This window comes from Pinus tabuliformis, chromosome 5_1 (assembly GCF_031772625.1).
Source record: "Pinus tabuliformis cultivar Carrire ecotype Pingquan chromosome 5_1, CPIR1, whole genome shotgun sequence".
In the NCBI taxonomy this organism is placed as follows: Eukaryota; Viridiplantae; Streptophyta; class Pinopsida; order Pinales; family Pinaceae; genus Pinus; species Pinus tabuliformis.
In genome coordinates, this window is record NC_142305.1 from 761,088,146 (window position 1) to 761,103,448 (window position 15,303).

A 15,303-nucleotide genomic window follows, 5' to 3' on the forward strand; every position below is an offset into this window, starting at 1 on the left:
GCTCACTCCCTTTATATATCGTAGAATCCCATATTGGGACTTTTGTTATGTGTTACATCTTAACAGCTCTAATATCATACTTCCCTGACCTCCAAACTCCGATATATCACTCCACTGAACTTTGAACTCTGATATCATATCATCTTTGAGTTTTGATAATCGTTCACCTATGATCTCTGATAGGCCTTCGCTCCAACTTCCGACATACTCCTTCCAATAAGTGGACACGATATGCATATTGACATTGATCTAATCATAATTTCACATCCTCCTTAATATCAGAACTTTTAATTGGAATAATTGTAAAACCTATGATATCAAACCTATGATATTATGGACCCGATATAGTTATCAAAAAGAGTTGAATATGATTTCACATCTACTTCATATTAGAGCTACCCAATATCACAAATATTTTGTGTTTTCTCATTTCAAAACTTGCAGTGATATTTTCTCTAATACCATATGATTCTTGCCACTTGTCACTTCCATATGGGGTCATTGTTATAATAATTGGAAAGTCTATTTCAATGGTTTTGCGGGAAGTTTGTTTAGTTTTCAATTCAGTTTTCATCTAAGTTTAATAATAGAACTCACTCCTCTGTTGTATTTTGAAACAGGGATGAACTCAAGATCGATAAGGATGATGTAATAGTTCGATACCGGCGATACCACTCAGCTCTTGCCATGTGTCACTCCTATTCTAGGAAACGCTTGGGCCAAATCAAATTGATCATTTGATTAATAGCCACTCAACCACGTGTCAAGATCCAAACCAAAATAGATAGAGGAAGTCAAAGAAAAATCTTAAACAAAGACTAATATCGTGAAGAGCGTGATCTTGTCAGCCAATCTACTCAGTGGTTATCAACAGAAAATAAATCGAACTCAACAACGCAGTTCTAAACTAGGAATATTGTTGTAACAGAAACTAAAAATTCCAACATGTGGGCAACAAATCAATCCTTCAGCTAAAGAACATTACTTCGTGGCAACGATTTCAAGATTCAACTTTCCATTTCTTAAGAGAATCATGGGAGACTGGTAACTCTATAAATCTGTATAAATACCCCTATATTCAATCTTATAAGGGATCACGATCACACACAGGAGGATCTATAATAATTTTATTTGTGCTTTCACACTATTGTAGAGTGCAGAGAGTTTTATTGTAGATACTGTGGAGGAGTTATGACTCTTCTATAATTGCTTTGCACTATTCCATGTAGTTTTATTAAGGGTCAGAGCTACTCTTGGAACCGTGGTAATTTAACTTTGACACAATTTTAATTGATTCTTGTTCTTGTGTACTATTATCAGAATGTAGCATTATTGGCTCACTGTTAAAGTTTCATTTTTGGTTTTGATCTTTATTCTAAATAGTGTTATGTTTCTTCTATATTATCCACTATTTCTGTGTCATTCATATTTTTTTATTGTAACTTTGTTAAATCTATCTTTGCAAGGTAGAATGAGATTGGAATCAATCATAATTCATTAAATTTTTCTTATGGTGACCAACAATTATTTATCATTCATTTGCAAGCTTATTTTACTTTCACTTATATTAGTTAATATCAACTACTTCCTTTAAATAATACAAAATCACATGATGAACTGAGTCAGTTATTTCCCCTTGTTTTAGTTAACTTTCTCTCAGATTAGGAGAGGGTTATCCCATTCTAGTTTGAGATATATTTGTCATGTTTTTTATTAGTTCTGCATCTACATCTTAGTTTGCATCAAGTCTTCTCTCAAAGAAGAAAACTTTAGTTGTGGCTTGGCTGAGCCCCAGATCAACTAAAGGATCACATTCTTGCCTGATCAACAAGAGCGTTGATCTGATGTCTCTTCTCCATTGGTAGGTGAAAGTCATATTTTAAGCCAATGGAGATAGAGAGAAGGTAATTGGACCTAGTTTAACCAGTCAAAACCACCATTTCAATGGAAAAGGGGCTTCTCTAGGTTCTCGACTGGGTGGTCTTCCTTATAATGTTGTAGGTAGATATTTTCAAGCCTTCAACACCTTGGTGGGCCTCAGTTTAGGGCCTAGTGATCCGGTGTAGATTGTGGTATCCTGAGAGACTAGGAGGGAAGAAAATTCCTCACAGTGTAGGTGGAGAAGTCCAGTGGAATCCATGCTTGTTTTGGCCTAGTGATCTAGTGAATATTATGGTAAAGCTTGTTATTACATGTTTATTATATTGGCATAATGGTTCGATATTGATTACGGTAAATCTTGCTTTCTATTAGTGAGGGTGAGGTGGTACAGCCACGGGATGCCATGGTTGGTTCTTTTGGTTTGAGTCCCACATTCATGCTTGGAATATGGCATGGGGGTGAATGGCTAAAAAGATATTTGGCTCATCCATTATATGTTTGAGTGGAACATGGTAGTCCCATCCCGTGTTAGATTTTTCATTCATTAATAAGAGATTCTCTCCTTGATATCTTATGTGTAAATGTATTAGTTTATATGTAGATTTTATGGCTAATGTATGCTTGATATTTCTATGGTTATTATATTGGTTATAAGAATGTATTATGAGAGTGGTGATGTATGGCTTTCCTCATGTTTTAATTGGTAAAATAATGAACAATGTATCTATGACCTAATAGATGATAATGCAACTAATGATATAGGGGAACAATTCTTCTTAGTGATTCTCAGATAATTATGAGACCCCTATGCTTAAATATGTTGTTTACACCTGTAGATTACATATTTGTGATATGTTTGAAAAAATGCCCGTCATTTCTAGTAGGGTTCCAATCAAGGGCATGTTCAAGTAATTGCAATTGTATCATCATTCCCTTGTTATATTTCTATTCTGAAGGTGTCATTTAATTTTGGGCAGTGACATGGCCTCTGGGCCTAGAAAAGTGGCTCAAATCTCGAGGAAGCTAGCAAAAAACTGAGAAAAATAGTCCCTGGATGATGGAATACCATGTTGTGGGAGCATCCATTACCCTTTAGATGTAGGCATTCCCATATCATGGGAGCATCAGGGGTTAATTGGTCTAAAAAGTCAAGTGGACCTAGGGGCTGGTTACCTGAGAGGTTGTGATGGCTCTTGGGAGTTCTGTTGTTGATGTGGAAGGTTTGTATGTTGTGTTTCCATTGATTCCACTTCCTTAAGGTCACATTGGATATTGAATACCATCATAGTAGCCTCTTGTCACATGTTTACCCTAGTTGGTCGGTTACATGGGTACATGTGGGAGGAGGGTGTTACATAAGGTTTTTCGTCCCTAGACATTGGCATAGTATGGTGAGGAAAGTGTCCGAGAAGTCTCAAACGATGGCACAAAGTGTCTAAGGGAGCATACAGGAGGCTATGGTTTTTCATTTTAGTTTGGTCCCTAGATCCATGCACAGAATGGTCTAAGGAGCGTTTGGGCTTCCATATACGCTTGCACAAAATCTTGAAGAGAGCGTTTAGGGTTTGAGGTAGATTTGGGTGTGTGGGGTCCCCAGACACACCATACAGTTCAACGATGAGCATCCAGTACTATTATAGATGCTCACATGGCTCCTTCTCTATGTGTCCGGGAAAAAAATATGAGTTATCAGTATGCAGCAGTGTTCAACACAGTGACAGTAGTATCCAGTAGTTGACTACAGTCAGTGACAACACATTACATTCCTCAGAATCAAGGTTTTGATTATAGGCATGATTAGATTCATTTCATGGATATCATAGTCATTGTTTTGCATAAATAAAGTTATGGATCATTGTACTCTCTTTTGTTGAATCATTTGATGATGATATAAAAAGAAAAAGAATTTGCAAGGGTTCCCCATAGTGGGTTGTTCCCTAGTCTCGGACCAATCCTGGTGTCTCTATGTGTGCATTCTTTTCTTCTATTGTTCCTTTATGTTCCAATGCAATGATGATGATGATGATGATGAGGATGTTCTTTCTACATATTTTCATATGTTGATGAATAATTATTTAAATCTAAATAATGTAATAATGATATGGGGTGAACCTAATGTGTTAATGAAGAAATTCAATTATCTAAGCAAAGAACAATATAGCCATATGAAAAATTAACATGGTTTCAAATCTAGGCTAAAGAAAATCTATTGATATCACCTTGATGATGACACCTTTGATGGAAGCAAGAATAGGATGGTGGAGACTTAAAATAATTCTACGGTTTGAAGAAAACCCTAGGCAACTTGACTGTTAAGGTTTGATGGATTCTATGAGGTTAGGGTTGGAGAGAAAGCCCGGTTTATGGAAACAATATGGATATGAAAACTAGTATGGTCAATGTGAAGATGCTCAAGCACTTGTGGGAGATTTGATGAAGCCCTAGATGGGATAATCCCTAGTAGGCTTGGTTGGATAATTGGAGGCAACATGGACTATGAACATTGATGGATCTTGAAGATTGGTTCAAGAGGGAGGGGATAACCTCTCATTAAAGAAACGTATTTCTTGACTCTTAATTTTGTTTAGACTTATGGATCTGATTATTATTGTTTATACTTCCTGCATATGTATTTGAGCATATGGATGTTTCTAACCTCCTTGATGAGCCGTGATGAGTGGATCATTCTTGAGGATCATTTGAAATGCAGAAAGGATGGTTAGAGATGGTAAAGGTTAAGAGGCATTCTATGAAAACATTTCAAAATGCTACAAGTAGCCTATGTCTAATGAAAAGGTGCATAGGTATTTGAATACCACAAGGTATGCATGGTATGTTGTATTTTAGCAATAACATTCATGGCTAGGTAATCCCTAAGGTATGATGTCTCTTTCTTTAATGCATCATACATGCATATGAAAGTTATTTGGATCTATATTTCCTATGATGAAATGTTTCACCTGGTGTTGAAATTTTTGATCTTTTTGAATTCTATGAGGCCACCTAATGTTGATACAATGATACACTTGATGATTGGCTAACATCTATCAGTTGGATATCTTGATCCTATAAATAAGGCTAGAACCTTGACTCTAGTAGATGATGCTCTTGATACTTGTCAAGCATAGGTCATGTTGGTTTTCATATAGAAGGATAGCTCATAGACTCATACACATGATACTATTGGTAATTCTTGTGATAAACATGATGAAAGCATATGGAAAGAGAGATTGACACCGTCGTTTCTTTGGTAAAATTTTATTAAATGACCTTACTTGATCTTATTGATAATGAAAATCATGGTAACCTTGATGTTAGATGTATAACTGTGAGATTGATATTCTATATATCTTAATTACTATGGTCATGTCTTAATGGGATGAGTAACTATGGCATATCTGATTGACCTAACTTGTGGGATTGTCTTGATAGAAAGTGTTATTATGTACCTGATATGATGTCACATCTGTCTGTTGCCCTAATATTTCAAGTCTAACCCTTGATAAAATATTGATGACATGATGTTGATGACAATGATAGGTATATGTTTATGATCTAACATATTTCTTGTTTTCTGACTCGAGTAAAGACAGATTCATGACATGAATGAAGATGAATGAAGTACATTCCCAGTCAGAGGGAGAATATCTTATCAAGATTCTTACTCACATTATTTTCTGCATTATGTATCATTAGAGGATGATTTATCCACATTTAACATTATCAAACTACAACAAAGTCTCATATCTAAAGCTCATACAAACATTAGGGTTTCTGTTCCCGGCATAGGCACAAAACTGAGAGATTTCATCCCTAGAGGCCTACATGCTAAGGCCTAGGTAGCGTTCAGGCAGCTAAATACGCTCCCATTCTAACTTGAAGGGAGAGTTCAGGGTTTTGACTATAGTTGACCATCATATAAAGTTTTTTGAAGTTGTATAAACTCTGAATCAAGGTTTCTCTGACATATCTAGCCACTATAAAGTGATTTCTAAAATTGTTGGGTTAAATTGTTGATCACAGAAAAATGAATTATTGTGCATGAAATCATATCTTCACCTAGAAGATGTCAGTACTACATATGTGTAAGATCTGGAAAGAAGGAAAATATTTAATTTTTTCCATAATATAAGCATGAAGATTGAACTTGTGTTTTTAGGTGACCGGGACATACATATAGATATGTCATTATGTTTGTGCTACAAGAGTTTGGCATGATTTGGCTGATTGATATAGATGACCAGTGTTTGGAGCATTGTCATGATACTTGACAGTGGCTTAGAACTTTGATTGATGATTGAGATATGTTTTATATATTTCTCTATGATTGAAAAGTTGAACTTGACCTTATGACTAATGATTTGATTTAATGATTGTCGATTTTCCCTAATGTCAATACTATGTTGGCATAGTAACCTTCAATGACTTATGTGGGTATTCAGAAAAATGGTTTTCTATTGGCCTCTTTGTTCCTAGAACAATGGTTGAGGTATTGATAAGTTGTGATTCAACATGAAAATGGAACTTGCATGACTCATACTTGGAGTATGCATTTGAACCTAGTGACAAAAATGATTTATATTATTGTTATGAGAATGACTAGATGAAGTTTGGATTAGAATTACATGGTTTATTACAACTTGTTGGCATAATAACAAATGAATTCAGGACTTGACATGAGCTCTCCCTATAACTTGGTTGAAATAATTGATATTGTGATATTGATGACTTTGATAATAGTTTGATCTGGCTTCTAAACGTTGATAAGTTGACTTTGTTGATGTGATGGTACAACATTGATTTATGTAAGGATGATTATTTTGGCTTAGAAAGGAATTATGCTTAGAGTGTTGTATGAAGCAAGCTCCTTGATCTAGATATGTCTATATTTGATAGTTATCTGATGAATTCAGGATGATGAGTTCCAAGGTATGGCTTTGATTTAGATTATGGTTTTTGTTCTATATCCTAATGGTCTACTCTTGAGAGGTGATGACTAGCCTCTCATGATCTAAGAATGAGAGAGATGGATTCTGAAGCTTGAAATGATGTATCATGGCATGCTGAATCTATTTTTGGAATTTGGGAAAGAAATTTCATATTCCAAAGCTATTGGAAAATGTTTTCAAATAATGGAAATGAAAATCCTTGGATACTCCAATTTAAAGTTCAAGATGTTGTTGAACTTGAATTTGCAACCATCAGTTGATTGAAGCATTGATGTTTCATTTTGAACATCCATATGATGTGCATAGAATCTGAATAAATTCATGTGTAAGTCGCTTCATTCACATAGAGTTTCCACCGAGCATCCTTTGAAATATCTGTAGGAGGTGTTCTATTTTTTTCGCTGATATATTTCTCCTATGATATGTGATTGCATGGATGTATTGTTGATATTTGAGATTATTGTTGATGAGCACATTTGGATGCTGCTTTAGTCTGAGATATTCCATGATATCCTGGATGAAAGTTCCATAGCTTTACACTCGACCGAGATTTAGCATGATGTTGCTAACATGACTAGTTGTAAGGTAGGATGAAGAATCTCCTTAGAGAGTTCTTTGAGCATGATTTGGATATGACATGGAAACATTATTATGACATAGAGTGGGATCTGATTGGTAGAAAATTCGATATATATAGTTGGAGCTGAGATAATCTCATATATTGAGATAGTGCAATTGTATGAAACAAACCTAGGCATGTGATTAGCACATCCTTGAGAGGGAGGATGATTATGATATCCTTTTTTGATTTATATGATTATTTATGATCTAACATGATATTTTATTTGATGCCCTGTATGAACAAGAAACAACTTCTATTGATACAAGTAGATATCAGATTTGAGTATGATGAGAGAAGCACTAATCGAGGACACTGAGCCAACTCTTCCTCCATGCCTAAGCTCCCAGGATGAGGAATTGAGATATAGGGCTCTTGGGGTTGAGGGAACTTAGGACAATAGGGTGTGACCCTTTTGTAGCAGCTACAACCACCCTCCAAAATTTTGGCATGCACCCAATTTCATACCCTCCCTTGAGAGTTTCACTTAATGACTGCACATGCTCAGGTTCACTCTGTGAGCTCACGTGAGTCCTCATATCCACGTTGCATGTTCATTTCATTCAAGTTTCTGCATGTTGGTGTCTAATTCATGCTTGCGACCATGTTTTGGTTGTGCTCAAAGTCTTCACTTCCTGTGTACTTGTTCTATTCACTATGAAAGCAACTGTCGCACTAACTCACTAAGTCACATTCATTGTCGTGCAATCGTCATCTCGATCAATGAATGATCAATCATGAGTTTCCTGCTTGTCTCTTGCACTGTTGGTCAGTCATATTAAACATGTGTGTCTGGATGGTTTTAGTCGTTTCATCATCGAGTCATGTGAGTGTTTGTTTGCATGATCACCTATGCATCTTTTGACTGTTCACACACTTTCTCATTTTTGTTGAATGTCAGATGACAAAACTTCCCACTGAATCCTAGACCATCACCCTGCTTTCAACTCAATCGACTGTCAACCAGAGTAGCGCAAAAGCATCAAGCTAGTCTTTTCAAGTTGCACTGCTCGCAAGAAATCCAATCGACTCTCATGTTGGCCACCCAGAAAGTCAGACCGAATGGTCACCCCAGACTGACTCCCTTCAAAAATTGTGTAGAGGCCACTAGCCTCACTTGCTCAACTCACTGAGGAAATTATGCAGACAGGCCAAACAGACACCAAGTTCCCATCCTTGGCTCCTTCAAAAAATTGCACATTTTTCCCAATTAGTCATTTGGGCAGTCGACCGATTATTCATCTCGAAAATTGTGTAGTATTCATGAGCAGGCCTTCCGCTACCCATCAGTCATCTTAGCTCAAAATTTGTGGAAATATGATCAGCAAGACGGCCTCCTAGCCTGAGTGCATTTATATTCTAGCAGCTCCCAATAGCAAACTGTTAGTTTCATCTAGCAATTGCGTAGTTTCTACTGCCAGAGACTGAGCAGCCACTGGTAGTTCCTTCTAGGAATTACGCATTTCTGGCTACTAGTGACCCCAGTAGCCAAGTGGAAATTCCCTCTAGAAATTGCATAGTTCTGGATGCCAGTACCCCCAGCAGCCAACTAGCAATTCCCTCTGGGAATTGCGCAGTTCATGTTGCCAATGACCCCAGAAGCCAACTGGAAGTTCCCTCTGGGAATTGCGCAGTTCTGGCTGCCAGTATCTTGGGCAGTTCCCCCAAAAAACTATGCAATCCCTACCTGCTGACCCTTCATGCAGCCCAGCCCATTTCTCTGGAAAATTGTGCAAATCTGGTTGTCCAGCCACTACTTCCCGTTTGTTTTGAAAAATGTGCAGAGCATGCTTACCTTGCCTTCCACTAGATTGTACTGTTCCTCCCAAAATTTGTGCAATTTTGCCTCCTAGCCAGGCTAGACCTTACAAATAGTCATTGTCAACTCAGATTGCCTCTCTCCATCACTCAGTGACTCTTGCTTAGTTTTCATCAGCAGTGCCTAGAGCCATCATCCTGCTTTGTAACCTTGATGCCTCTCCCTGTCACCTACATCTAAAATGATCATGTGTCATGGTAAACTAGGAGGTTTTGGATTTGATGTCGCCTCGTCATGAGTGAATGCAGGTAAATGTACACCAACAAACATGTCAAGGCAATGAATGAGGTGAATGAAGAGAGCACATGCAGATGGACAGGTTTATCAACAGATGAACAAAAGAAGCATACAAAGTAGATGAATGAAAGAAGCATGTGAAGCGGAAGAATGTGATGAACATGCACCTTCATGACTAGTTAAGCATGTCAAGCCTTCCAATGTGAAAGAAAGGAACAACATCTGAAAGCTTCATCAAGTGAACGAAGGAGAATCAAAGACTCTGTGCACTTTGCCATGTGAAGGTGAAGCTATGATACACCATGAAGACATCCATCACTCAGTAGTAGTGTAGCTCAGCATGCACTCTAGTAGCAACACGAGTGTACCAACACTGTCATGTCAAGTCATGTACAGTCATGTCATGAGTCATGTTTCCCACTTCTCCACTATGAGCTATGTTGTCAATCAATGTGATGTAACATGGAAGTCCAAGAGACCCACTTGTTGAACATAGAGTCATATAAACAAAAAGTCATGGAATTCGAATGGTCATGATGGTAGTCGAATAGCCACAAGGGTCAGTTTCACCCTTGGCTATCAATACCCCCTCATTTTTACATGAAAGGGCTTTTCACCTCAGCTCCTCCCACATAGCCAAGAGAGTCTGTAATCTTTTCTTTGAGGAGTAAGCAGTGGCTCCAATGCCCTGTTGGTAGGGTTAGTGATGTACGGTGTAACAATGTGTCTTGGAACTTTCGCTTAATCTAGAATCCTACTAACAGACCAATAGGTTTTCACACATGTATTATATTTGTTAAAAGATTGATCTTTAACACTTGTAATGCATGCTGCTTTAACCCGTGTTCTGCATCGGAACTGATTCATTTGTTGTAATTCATAATCTATTAATAGAAATGTGTTGTATATGTTGTTAATGTTGTCCCATCCATGTTGAATGATCTGTTGGACATCAGACAGACATTTCACAAGAACCTTGTTGTAACAACCATTGTGTTCGTTCAGACAGATCCGTGAGTGTTGTATGTTTTATCTTACCTTGTATGTTGTGACTGCCACAACCGTGTGGACTACTCTGCCAGAAGCTATGTACGTCTTGTTGTGTTGTGTGTTCCTAGCCAAGTTGGGATTGATCCCTTTCAACCTAGAACTCACCTTCACTCTCTTCCCCTCACAGTGAAAGAACCATTGACACAAGTACACTTACACTCACCAGGCACGCAAACCTCACTACCCAAAGACAAAGAAAACCACTCTCCTATGCTGACAATCAAGAGTTGAGGCAAATCCTTAAGACAATGGCAACTGGGCCATCATATCGGATGGGACTCCCACACCAAACGGTGTGAGGTATAATTGGGACTTCATACCGGGGTGATCCCCTGAATGTTGGCAGGTCTAGCATGTCAAAATTTCTGTCTCTAGAAAGAGGGTCTGATGACAACCTGTGTCCTCTCATCTAGTTTTGAACCTTTTCATATCTTTCATGGAGTCTTACAGTCTTCTTCCCTTGCGGTGTTTTTTGAATTGTGAAGATGTCTCCATCACGGGGAAGCTCCTCAATCTCTTGTCCACTCACATGTATGATGATGAAGGCGAAGTGGTTTGGCCTAATAATTTACATAACTTTCTTTCCATTCTTTATGAGGAAGATGAATTTTCTGATGAATAGGCTAGTTTGTTGCTTGCATACACAATTCATGAATCTCTCTTTCGTTGGGTGCTCAGTCTACTGGCTGACATAGTGCACTCTTTTGAGCACTTCTGTGATCTCATTGAAGACATGTTCTATCATTTTAATCCAGACCATCTTGACCAAAAATTGTTATAGCAATGGACAGCTCTGCATGAATCAGTTATTTACCTTTTGCAGCGCTTCTATGACTTGAAGTTTCAAGCTTCAAGGATCCAGATGAAGTTTTCTTATCTTTGGGACTAGTTCGAGTATTGCTTTAAGAAATTTACCCGTCCCAAGAGAATGTTTGAAATCAAGCCTTGCTCAACATTCTTCAATGATGGAGCTATGCAATCTCATGTGGATGTGAACACCATGTCAACTGATTGTCCACCTTCTTCTCATTCAACAGCTCCACCACTGCCAAGTGATGCTGAAGAGCATGCTCACACGCCTATTCATCTTTCACATTCACCCAACATCACTTCACTCAATTTTTCTGTATATTTGGTTGTGAGTCCTTCAAGTTCTCATATGCATTTTATTCTACGACCTCTGTCTTCACATCTGAGTGTTCCTCCAGATGATGTTGTCTTGTGTTCATCCATTCCAAACTCTTCACTTGTTGTGAATGAGGAACATGCCATTGACAGAGTTGGTGTTGCGCAACCAACATGTGTTGTCATTCATGAAGAATGTGAGTGGGAGCTTGAGCATCAACACTCGGCGAAGGACGACTCCCTTCCATCCAAGCCCCTCTGTTCTTTCCTAATATTGTTGATGAACCTACCATCCATGATTTCGCATGTGTGTCTTCAACCACGCATGCACCCATAGTTGATCTTTCGTAGGACACATTGTATGTTAGCCCATCATCCAACAACGAAGAGGACCAATCATTCATTGGAAATCCACTTGATCTTTCATCTTCTCTTTCCGAAAACACAGAGGGTGAACATCCTTCCTTCTCATCTACCCCTCTATGTGATTCATAAAACCATGAGGATGCTGACCAACATCTTGAATTTTTTGATCTTGGTTATCATGATCTCTTCACCTTATCATCCGATCATGATGTTGATTAAGTCATTGTTAATCTGTTTAAGCCACTAGTCTACGAAGATCTATCTGTCAATGAACTTGAAACCCTAGAGACTTTCGAGGCACTTTAGCCCAAGCTGATGGTTATGTCAGGCACTCGTTGTCCTGATGTTGGTTTCACTTCTAATCATGAAATTGTTCAGAAGTCAAGGCTCCTCATCACTCATCTATATGCACTCAAGATCAATGTAATACTCATATTTTACTTCCTCCACTCAAACTACATGATCCCATCACTCATGCATTGGAGGAATCTTACATAGCAAGCACACTTGTGCAACGTAAGTGGTCTACCTTTCTCACGTTTGCTTGCATATCACGGTCAAGGGAATGCATACACTCAACATTTACATGCAGTGTAGCAAAACACCATGGCAAGTCCACAGAGTGCATGACATGTGCTTTCACTCATTTTTGTTCTGTGGATGCTTGTAAGCTTGGAGTGTGTCTGTTTTCATTGTTGTATCTTTCACATTTGTTGGTTCACACAACTGGGTTGCTCGCGGACCAAGCCTTCACCAACATGGGTCAACCAATGTGCTGGTGGCTGCATTGGAAATATCACTTCATGTGATTAGGCCCATGCACCATTAGCTTAGGATTAGGAATAGTGTTTGCTTTCAATTTTCTTGCTTGCATGCGTGTTTTCTTTCTTGCTTTGCATGTTTGTTTGTTTGCTTACTTGTATGTTTGCTTACTTGCTTTGCTTTCACTTTTATTTATGCTTCTTCTTTGGTTTTTTTGTTTTGTTTGCTATTATTTTTTACGTTGATTTCATTTTCTTGATATATTCTATTTTTTTTTATGGAAATATGTGATGCCAACTACTACGTTCTGGCTTTTGAATAGAGTATGTCGCTGATATTGCAAGAGACTTGTGACACCGTAGCACTTGTCCAATTTTGTGTCCATATTCTCTGTCCTTGGTTACAACCTTCACTTGATGATGTCTTGAAAGAAATTACAAACCGTCTACAAGGGAAGTTTTGGCCCAACCATGAAATTGTGTCCAAAATGGAAAGCCCCATGCCTAGAGTCAGTTTTCTGCTCTGTGTGTTAAAGCTCATCCAACTAGTAGAAATGGATAAGGGGAAAATCTAAATGAAAAATCCTATGTCAGAGGTCTTACATGCTTCTCTAAAGGAAAAACCTCTTCTTCTCTCAATAAGTCAAGATCCCTCATTTGCCCCAAAAATAAATAAGTGCCTATGCACAGTCATCTTGAAAAATACAAGGGGGAAATAAGAGAAAGGCTTCCTGTGCAGAGAGGTGAAGCATAAAACTCCACCCGGGTACTGACCAGGCTCGATGGAAGTGGAGAAATGTGTGTGTTCCTGTATGACTCTGTCGGGGTACTATATAGGCCTACCCGTGGTGGAGCAAGACCAGAGATGAAAACTTATACTCTGAAAATTTTCAACTCGCAAGCTAAACTACCCTTCCAGGTTTCGAAACAATGTGATCAAGCTGCGCTTTTGATTATGTTTGACTAAGTTGGCAAAAGGGTAAACCATGTATGTCCATGGGGTAAGTGAGGAATTTGAAGTGACCCGCACAACGATTCAATACTCCCCGAAAGACCAAGACCTTGCGCTAGCAATGTACCAAAACAGAGAAGCTGGAGTTCTACTAGTGCGTCACCAAGCATTGTAGTGGCTACAACCACCATTCAAAATTTTGGCCTGCACCCAATCTTGGAGCCTTCCTTGAGAGTTTCACTTGATGACTACACACACTCAGGTTCACTCCATGAGCTCGTGTGAGTTCTCACACCCACCTTGCTTGTTCGTTTCATTCAAGTTTCTGCATGTTGGTCTAAGTCATGCTTGCGACCATGTTTTGGTTGTGCTCAAAGTCTTCGCTTCATGCGTATTTGTTGTGTTCACTATGAAAGTATTTTTCGCACTCACATATGGATTCACATTCAATATTCTTGCAAGCATCATTGTTATAGACATTTTTGGGCCCTACAACCCCAAGCATGAAATGTCCATAAACCAAGGGCTCCTAAGTCCCTAAAAGTGTTGTTCTAACCCCTAAAGGAACAAGGTCGACAGATTACAGCTTCTCCCAGAAGTTCTTCATGAGAAACTGCTCAGAATTGGTCAAAACAGGATCATTGCAGCTGCTCCACTGGCTAAGTGCGTTGCATCTCACCCAAATACACTGTGAGGGTGCGTTGCATTTCAAAAGTCCCTTCTGTGGGGTGCGATGGGTGAGAAATGACAAATGGCAGTGTCATTCCGCAAGGTGGAGAGGCAATGGAAGCTTCCAGAATCTTCTCCTATGACACTTGCCTCACTGAATTCGACCAAGGATGAGTAAGAGGCCATCAGTCTCCAAGTGGAAGCAAGAACTATCAGAGAGAAGACACTAATCAAATCACAAGCTGACTCATCCCCCTTACAGATATCTATATATGGATCCCTCATCCCAGAGATCCAGAGGCTAGAATTTTGCATATTGTAAGGAATTGCTGTTGGTTTTTTTAGACAAACATCAGATTGTTGGGTGATCTAAGCTTTGTTTGAGGTGAAGAGGGGCTTCTTTGCTGGGAGGTTGATGCTGGGTCAGAACAACTGGCTGTAACTCCTCTTGGCTCTTTTCTTGTTTATCAATAAAAGCTATTTGAGTTTTCCTCCATGCTTTTGTATCATTGATGCTTGTTACATTTGTATGGTCAATTTACATCTGATCCTAGATTGTTTATGATTATAGATCCATGTCTTTGTATAGTGCTATGCTTTTGTGATCTTACAGGTACTCTGTGAAGCTGGGCATGCAAGGGAGCAGGTAGCTGAAGACTATCAAAGAAGAGAGGGATCAAATCAGGAGATTAGCGCAAGACAAAGGCTGGTCTTTCTGTTCCTCTCTATCTATAATTCATAAAGGAAAAACAAAAGTAGCTTTTCTCTGTTTGTTTCTAAGGCAGCTGTCCACCTTAGTGGGATAGAGCAGTTCTATATAGACACTTTTCCCTGTAACAAAATGGCGAATCCACTGGGGAACTAATTAGTTTGTT